Source organism: Microcaecilia unicolor, chromosome 2 (genome assembly GCF_901765095.1).
Source record: "Microcaecilia unicolor chromosome 2, aMicUni1.1, whole genome shotgun sequence".
NCBI classification, from domain to species: Eukaryota; Metazoa; Chordata; class Amphibia; order Gymnophiona; family Siphonopidae; genus Microcaecilia; species Microcaecilia unicolor.
This window is the reverse complement of record NC_044032.1, coordinates 256410591-256420469: the sequence shown is the minus strand read 5'-3', so window position 1 is coordinate 256420469 and position 9879 is coordinate 256410591. Positions and strand designations below refer to the sequence as shown.

The 9879-nt window shown below is 42.6% G+C and overlaps 1 non-coding gene across 1 annotated transcript; it reads left to right on the top strand.

Moving 5' to 3' along the window:
* Window positions 1-9078: 9078 nt before the first annotated feature.
* TRNAE-UUC lies at window positions 9079-9150 on the top strand. Its single transcript has one exon. It is a non-coding gene; the product is annotated as a tRNA-Glu (tRNA).
* Window positions 9151-9879: the final 729 nt, after the last annotated feature.

Here is a 9879-nt window from a genome sequence, read left to right as displayed (position 1 = left end):
CAATGTGCCTCTGGGTGACACTTATGTCCACACCCTTTGGTCTTCCAGCAAGTCTTATTGAGGAATGTAAGAATGCTTCCCTGAGGTGGCTGCGTGGGTCTTCTGAAGCCCTCTGATTCATACACAACTAGGTCTCAGCTGTTTCCAGCCTTTGTCCATTTTATTACATATCTGGAGTTGAAAATAACGCAGCATCAGACACTTGTGCTGGGAAAGTGATTCATTTAGAGCAGAAAATGGCCCGCACAAATGTCAGTAACTAGAGTTTTATGGTCAGTGGAACTACTGAAGGATAAAACAACAGGACAAGACTTGTTTGACAATGCTAACAACTGTTTGGAAAGACAAGTATATGGTAACAGAAATCATTTATATTCATTCAGTCATCATATTGAGTTTTGTAGCAGTGACTTATATGGCACATTTGTTAATTTTCTGTGTGTGGCCCAGTAGGGATAGTACTGACATTCATGCAGCCCTCTGTGTATAAAGCTTGCCCACCCCTGATTTAGAGTTCTTTGGTTGTTGTTGTTGATGTTGTTAGTCTAGCAGTTTCCTCTTGCTCCTCTGGGCTTCCAGCTGAGTCGGACTTGGATCTGGCACCATGAGGCTTTATTCACAGCTATGCAGGGATTTTTTCCATATTTTTTACTTTCTTCCAACCAGGGGTGTAGCTCTCCTCTTCCTTATCCCTCCCCTGTGCCCGGGTCTGATGGCTTTCCAACCCTCTCCCCGTGCAGGTCCAGCATCTGTCTACCTCCCCCCCTCCAAGGCTCCTGCAAAAAACTGCGGCAGGTCGCGGCAGAGGCAGCGCTGAAAACTTCTCCCTGTCTGGCAGAGCCTTTCCTCTCCATGTCTCGCCTCTCTGATGCAACTTCTTGTGGGCAGGACATGGGATAGGAGGCAATGTCCTTTTGTGGATTAGGAACTGGTTATTGGACAGAAAACTGAGGGTAGGGTTAAATGGTCATTTTTCTGAATGGGGGAGGGTGAATAGTGGAGTGCCACAGGGATCTGTACTGGGACTGGTGCTATTTAAGATATTTATAAATGATCTGGAAATTGGAATGACAAGTGAGGTGATTAAATTTGCAGATGACACAAAACTATTCAAAGTTGTCAAAACACAAGCGGATTGTGAAAAATTGCAGGAAGAACTTAGGAAACTGGAAGACTGGGCATCCAAAATTAAATTTAATGTGGACAAATGCAAAGTAATGCACATTGGGAAGAATAATCCAAATCATAGTTACCTGATGCTAGGGTCCACCTTAAGAGCACCCAAGAAAAAGATCTAGGTGTCATTATAGACAATATGCTGACATCTTCTGCTGAAAATGCTGCAGCAGCGATAAAAGCATACAGGATACTAGGAATTATTAAGAAAGGGATGGTAAATAAGACCAAGAATATTATAATGCCTCTGTATTGCTCCATGGTGCGACCTCACTTTGAGTATTGCATTCAGTTCTGGTTGCTGTATCTAAAACAAGATATAGCAGAATTAGAAGAGGTTCAAAGAAGAGTGAACAAAATAAAGGGAATGGAACTCCTATCATGAGAAAAGATGTTAGAACTCTGGAAGGTGAGCCCTTGGCCGCAGCTGGATTCACGATACGTACCCGAGGGCTAGGCGGTCCTGACTGGCTGCAGGTGAGACACACCCTGACCAAGATTAGAGCAAAGTGTGATTCTAAAAGAGCCTTTACAGCAGGCCTTAGAGTCTAGGCCCAGGAATGGCCCTGAGAGGAGCCCTTGAAGGTGCCCAGCCAAAGCAGGGTGGCTCTTAGAAGAACTCTTTGAGGCTGGCCCGACAAGGTTGAGGCCAGGGGATGGCCCTCAAAAGAACCCTTGGGGCCACCTTGCCAAAGCAGGGCGGAAGGTGGTTCTTAAAAGAGACCTTTGGGGATGGCCCTGAAAAGAGCCCTTGGGTCAGAAACTGGGCAGGAACAAGGCAGTAGCCACAAACTGGAACAAGGAAGGGACACGAACAGGAGAAGGGCTGGAACATGGGCTACTGTTAAGTTGGGTTATTTTACCACGTCAGTTTATTTTTGTAAAGGGGAAAGTAGGGGATGGAGGAGATTCCAGTGGAGATGGGCGGAGATGGGTTAGATTCCAGGGGGGATGGGCGGGGACGGGTGAAATTTCTGTCCCTGTGCAACTCTCTAGTGGTGAGTCCCTTGAAACGTTTGATTTTTTTTTTTTTTTTATAATTTACATTGTTCTTTTTGGGACTATCTGTCTCATTGTTTTTCTATCTCCTCTTTTATATACATTTGCACAATATTAGAGAACTCAATAAATAGGAATTTTATTATAACTGAGAACAGTCTCCTCCTGGTTACAGTTTGCCTTTCACTTTGCTGTTCCTGTCTAATACTAATTAATAATATTTAAGTCTGCCGTTAAAGGGCCCTTTCATTGTCTGTGTGTATTGGAAGAAGTTTTGGGAGATTTGCCACAAATATCGCTGAATTTTTTATGCATCGGCCTCTGGGGTATCTCAGCCCCACTAATCTGAGAGGTTTGCTGCAACTCCTCCTGTTTCAAGAACCAGACTCAAAGAAAGGATTAAAACAAATTTATATCTGGCCTTCCAGTAGGTTAGAAAATGGTATTCAGATTCAAATCAATAATCAGGATAACAGGTACATTAACAATACTTCAGGCAACATATCTTAACCAGTCTTTGGAGCCTTTTCTTATGCCCTCTGATCTACCTGCTCCCTCTCCACAGCCTTCTGGCTTTCAGCACATGCATTGTGTGCTTTTCTTGAACAGCACCAGGACCTATTGGCTGTTTCTTTCTTTGTATTTTTGTCTTCTGCCTGTTGTAGCTCCTTTTCCCACATCCAAGAGGAACCAATTTTGGTGTGCTAAACCTGTTCCTCAGCCGACCTTGCTACCCCTCCTCCTCCTGCCACAGCTGTAGCTCTTCATTGCCAGTTCCATGGCTCCTCTTCATGCAGCCCCCTTGTGGCTCTTCATGCAGCTCTTCCCTTCTCTATCACAGTTTTCCTGCTGCCTGCTGTGCTGTGGTAGTACAGTCTTTATCTGCCGTCATTTACTATGTTATTATGTATATATAAAGAAATATGGTTATCCAAATAGACCATCTGAATAAATGATCACACAACTAATTACAATACTGATATTCTACCGATTATGAAAACTTACACCACTAACCTGACATGTGCAAAACACTTAGCAGCTAATGATTCACTGACCATCAATTCTGACAACCAATCTAATCGCAGATAAAACCGTGGACTAACTATCCCCTGACCATAGGTAGCATATCCTATTATCTCATCTTGCTGTCTTTATGGCAGACTTCCAATGGTAAAGAAGCAAATTCCTCCTCTGAGACTCAAGCTGAAGCCCCCAGTGAGTCTCTCAGTCCAGGAATAAAGTCCAAGGTCTGTATTCTGGATACAGATAGCACAGTCTTTCTGGTGAGGCCATGTATTGTAGCTGAGCTTACCTTGTCAGTTTGTGACAAGGTATGTAGTTCACCGGTGTTTAGAAAATCAGTCTCTTGCTGTCTCTCAGAGCCATCTATCCTCCAACAAGTCTTCTGGTCTTCTCCTTTCTTCTCCTTCCTCTTCAGTCCAACATTGGCATCTTTCTGGGTCAAATGATACCTATGGACCAATCACAACTGGCGTAATTCAGTCCAGCAGAAGTCATGGTCATAAATAGAGCTTTGTTATTAGCAAATAAACTGTTATCAGACGAGCAAACCTCCCTCTTAATTCTCATTAAAAACTTGGAGCCATGGTCTCTGCGAGGTATGCTCCTCCGCTCTTCCCAGGAGATAACTGGAGGCTAGTTTGCAGTAAACAACATGTCCTTGGAGGAAGTCATCATGGTATGCCCAGCAGTAATATTCCTTTGCAGAAAAGCTGGTTTCTGATGGTTACAGATGTATTCAGGCCATAGGCTGTAGAATCCATATTGTTATAAAAGAATGGTTCAGGCTTGTATAAGCCCCAGACCAGCAAAGGTGAGATAGCAGGTAAATACTCCTGCAATCTCACATGACAAATTGCAAACTGTAGACTTAGCCGCCGCATTCTGGACAAAAAAATATATGGTCAACCAGGAAAGATCGAAACTAGGCCAACACCTGACCTGAGAGTCCAATATCAGCAAGGCGGGAGAGAAGCAGATCATAGGTACCCAGTGTAAGAGTCTTGGGCAGGCTAAGCCTCCCCAGCCCTTTCCCAGTTCACCTCCCACTGCTACCAATGCAGAGCCCAGTCTCTTCCCAGGTCTGCGGCACTGGCACCGGCATAAGCAATGTGAAGATGTTTGGAACCAGTTTCCTGCATGCACCGCCACTAACTCTGACAGTCACACCCCCTCGATGTAAACACAATACATTTTTGACTCACTTTCAGAAGCCAAAACCTAGGTCAAAAAATGTATTGAATTAGTCCAATAAAAAGATATTGCCTTATTTTCCATGTTTTTTTGTGTTTGTTTGTTGTTTTATAATGTAGTGATGGGAATGTATCAGTTTTTGAAAGTTGCATCCGTTGTCTTTATTATTATTATTTGTAGCATTTGTATCCCACATTTTCCCACCAATTTGCAGGCTCAATGTAGCTTACATTTGCCGTAATGGCGGTTGTCATTTCCGGGTAACAGAATTACAATTAGTAATGCATATGTGGAACAGATAACGGTATACCTACATACATGGTAACATACAAGTAGCATAGCATGCTTGGAACAGAGAGGTAACATGGTAACATATACGTAGCATAGCATATTTGGATCAGAGAGGTAATCAGTCAAGTGGTAGGATTCTATTTGTGTCTATGTCATGTAAAGTCTTGTTATTTAGTATTTAAGATGGATGTTTATGGTATGCCTTCTTGAACAGATCTGTTTTCAGTAGCCTTCGGAAGATAGTTAGGTCTTGCATTATTTTTATGGCCTTCGGTAGTGTGTTCCATATCTGTGTGCAGATGTATGAGAAACTGGTCGCGTATGTGGATTTATATTTTAGTCCTTTGCAGTTAGCGTAATGGAGATTGAGGAATGTGCGTGCTGATTTTTTTGTATTCCTGATAGGCAAGTCTATAAGATCTGACATATAGGTCGGGGCTTCCCCGTGAATGATTTTGTGGACCAGGGTGCAGACTTTGAACGCATTGCGTTCTTTTAGTGGGAGCCAGTGTAGTTTCTCTCTTAGGGATTTGGCGCTTTTGTATTTCGCTTTCCCAAATATGAGTCTGGCTGCTGTATTTTGAGCGGTTTGAAGCTTCTTAATGATTTGTTCTTTACATCCAGCATAAATGGCATTGCAGTAATCTAGATGGCTTAGCACCATTGATTATACTAGGCTGCCGAATACTTCCCTTGGGAAGAAAAGTTTAATTCTTTTGAGTTTCCACATTGAGTAGAACATTTTTTTTGCTGTATTTTTCGCATGATCTTCAAGTGTGAGATTTCGGTCGATTGTGACTCCCAAAAGTTTTAAGCTGTCTGAGACCGGGAGGGTGTAATCCGGAGTGTTTATGGTATTGGTTTTGTTTGTATTATATTATGATGACAGGATGAGACATTGTGTTTTTTGTGCGTTTAACTTTAGTTGGAATGCGTCCACCCATGAGTTCATTATTTGGAGGCTGTGTGTGATTTCATTTGTGATTTCAGTTATATCTTGTTTGAATGGAATATATATCGTGACATCATATAGTTTTATATTTTAAACAGTAGAGGGAGACATGCATCACTGTTTCTCTGGTGTTGCACTATATGCAGAGTCTAGCTTCCTGGGAGTTCACTTTAATTTTTGTTTACTTATTTCTATTTTTAGCTTGTGGTTACTTATTCTGTATTTGATGAGGGTGTCTATATTCTGCATGTGTGGAAAAGGGATTGAATGATCTTTACTAATCCGTTTATTTAGTTTTCTCGATAGATGTACTGATGTTTTACTGCCCTCTGCAATGTTTACTATTTAATTTTTTCCTAGGTAGGCTATTATGGTATGGTAGATCGCTCTATAGGTCTTGGGTTAGTTTTGTAGGGTTTTACAGCATGCCTGGTACTGGTTTTGAATTTGGATTTAGCTCAAGGTGAGTTATATTCAGGTACAGTAGGTATTTTCCTATCCCCAGGAAGCTTACAGTCTACGTTTGTACCTGTAGAGTTAAGTTACTTGCCAGAGTGGAAGTAGAATTTGAACTGAATTTCCCTGGTTCTCACTCTGCTGCTCTAATCATTAGGTATAGCAAATCATATTCTAAACATGTTTGGCAGCTCAGCGTAGAGGAGTGGCCTAGTGGTCAGAGCATGGTCTTACAATCCAGAGGTGGCTGGTTCAAATCCCACTACTGTGCCTTGTGATCTTGGGCAAGTCACTTAACCTTCCATTGCCTCAGGTACAAATACAAACTTAGATTGTGAGCTCTAGAGAAATGTCCAGTGTACCTGAATGTAACTCACCTTGAGCTACTACTGAAAAAGGTGTGAGCAAAATCTAAATAAATAAATTAACTAAAAACCAGTTGATCTGAAGCCTAGTGGTCATTTGGCAACCTACCAAAAAGCATAGATAGGCAAATAGGATTTCTGTTATGGTGCTGTAGAACACCACTCTTCACATGGCCAACAGGAAGGCACTGGTCTGGTGGGGATAGTGGGGAGGGTCAGGGCTGACTGGGAGCCAAGTGTTAAAGCACCGTCCTGCATATAATACTGCTCTGTTTAATACATTGCATTATGTTGGTGCATTATTTTGATTTTTTTGGCACAAAATTTTCTGAAGTGTATTAAGTATGAATATTATTATTAATAACAGAGTTACTTGGGGGGGGGGAGGGGAGAGGAGGCAAATGATGCAGCTGCACCAGAGCAACACAGTGGAGGGATCCTTCCCCTGCTGTGTTCAAAAGTGGCCCTCTGTCCATTTACTGCTGACATAGGTGTCATCCTCTTACCCCAAGGATTTTAACTTGCCCTGCTATGCTCCATCCCACCCCATCCTAGTCCTGCCCACCTCACCCCACCTTCCTTAGCTTCCCTAAGGGCCAACCTACCCCCATGTATTTTACCCCCCGGAGTCCCCTCAGCCACCCCTCCACCCGGGCCGGGTACCTGGCTTCACTATTCAAACCGCCGGAACGCAGCACACAGCTCATCTGAACTGCCGTTGGCCTTCCTTACCTGCCTGTGGCCTGCCCTCGCCGACGTTACGTCACACGAGGGCGGAACACACGCAGAGAAGAAGGAAGGCCGATGGCAGCTCAGATGAGCTGTGTGCTGCGTTCCGGCGGTTTGAATAGTGAAGCCAGGTACCCGGCCCGGATGGAGGGGTGGCTGAGGGGACTCTGGGGGGTGGGGTGGGGGTGGCGGTGACTCTGGGGGGGGGAGGGGTGGCAGCAACCTATCCGGGGGGGAGCCTTTCAAACCCCCCTTTCCTTTACTAGCCCATTTTTACGGGCTCAACGGCTAGTAAGTACATAAGTATTGTCATACTGGGACAGACTGAAGGTCCATCAAACCCAGCATCCTGTTTCCAACAGTGGCAATCCAGGTCACAAGTACCTGACAAGATCCCAAAACAGTACAATACATTTTATGCTGCTTATGCTAGAAATAAACAGTGGATTTTCCCCAAGTCCATTTTAATAATGGTCTATGGACTTTTCCTTTAGGAAGCCATCCAAACCTTTTTAAAACCCTGCTAAGCTAACTGCTTTTACTACATTCTCTGGCAACAAATTCCAGAATTTAATTACATGTTGAGTGAAGAAATATTTTATCCAATTCATTTTAAATTTGCTACTTTGTAGCTTCATTGCTTGCCCCCTAGTCCTGGTATTGTTGGAAAGAGTAAACAAGGATCCCCAATATTTTAGAAGTATGCTCCATTTTAAAAGATGATCCATCTAGTAATATTAATTTCTCTGGGATAGCTTTTTCAGAGTAGCTTACCAAAGCAATTTTGTTTTATCCTTGTTGAGACCATGAATGCTGCTGTGTTCTTGTATTTAGATTGTCATCAACTGAGTCTAATAGAAACGTTATTAGGAAAACTTAACAACCAAAAGCCTCATGCAAATGAACTCATATAGACATTAAACAGTATAGGTGAGAGTGGAGAACCCTGAGCAGTATCACATGGTGAAATCCAGCTCTTTGAAAACAAGCCTTTCATTTTAACTACATAATATCTGTTTAGCAAAAACTCCTTAAACTACTTTAAGACCTGTCCTGAAATCCCTAAACTGTTTAATTTATGCAGTCAACTGTACCGAACACTGATATTAAATCAAATTGCAACAATTTCAAGGCACTTCCTTTTGCTATCAACTTCTTGGCATCTGAAACAAGTACAAATAATAGAGTCTATGTGCTATGAAAAGGGTCTGAATGAATCCAAATTGTAGAAGACTCAAACAATCATAACGATCCAAGAAATCTGCTAATAATTCTGACAATTTTGCTAACAAACGAATGCTTGCAACAGATCTAAAGTTTGATGTTAGGCTCAGATCCAAATGTACTTGTTTAGGAACTGGAGTCAGTAGGTTGCTGGAAAGTGACCTGACTTTAATAAGCCATTTAAGAAAAAGGTCAGGCTCAGCCAATTTAGAACTTGAGATGGAAGATCTGACATCAAATAAGATGGACAATTATCTAATAAGCACAGAGAGAGATATATAATTTATCCACTAGTGCTTTAATATTCTCTGATGCAATCAAGGGAAAAATAATTCCATAACCTCAGCCGGCACTGCTATAGCTGTCTGATTATCAGAGATGGTACATTCAGCCAAACCATCTATACTAGGAACAGACACCCTAATTTTAGCAATGTTATCTGAAGGCATTATGCGATACAGAAGTCAGTCCTAAATAAGCTGAAAAGTTATTTTTTTTTTCCTGGGTTTGCACTGTGCCTTATATTCTCTAATAGTACTGCATGTTAAGCAGTAAATACAAAGCCCTGAAGAAAGTTCGCAGTATGAGTCTTATAAAACATTCAACCTATAGGTGGCACTCTGATAATATACCGAAAAGCACTAGCTCCATGTGAGGTGTACAAAACAGCTCTCCCATATGGTCTAGCGGTTAGGATTCCTGGTTTTCACCCAGGCGGCCCGGGTTCGACTCCCGGTATGGGAACAGCGCAGTCATTTTTACATTTATTTTTAATAAAGAAATGTTGGTATTCATCCTCCAACATCTGCATCTTGGTTATTTAAGTGCCTATAATTTAATGGCGAATCCCAAACTGTAAGCACAATTAAAACCATAAAATTATGCTGAAATGCTCCCAGCAAGGGTGTTTGTCAATAACATACAGCACTTGCCTCTCTCTCTCAAGAGACAAAAAAAAACAGTACATCTCTAATAAAAAGGTGGACGTTCTCAGGATTCGTGACACAGTTTCTCTTTCCATCATTTGCAGACTCATGTATGTCTGAGTACGGTGTGCCTGTATGGGGTCTATACGTGGTAATGAGTGGTGGCGTATACCTGCAGGGATGTCTACGTTTTCGGGAGTATTGTGGGAAGGGGGGAAGCGTGCCTGTTTGCCCCTCTTATATGTATTGTCCCCCTTTTCCTATGCTCTTCCATCTCTCTGCTCCTTGCATTCTCTCTCCCTGATGCTCTGCTCCCTCGTAACTATCATTCTTTTTTTCTGCCCTCCTCTCCTCCACCCCATCCCCTGGTGCTCTTGCTCCTTTTCACATTCATTTCCCCCCACCAATAAATATATATATCTAGTGTTGCCTCCACTGTGGCTTCATATTTCTTGCGGTATGTCATTCTGCTTCTGTGAGTTGCGTCCCCTAGTGGTGGAGTCCTTCAGTCCTGCTGGCAGGGGTTGAGATCCCTGTTGGTTCCATT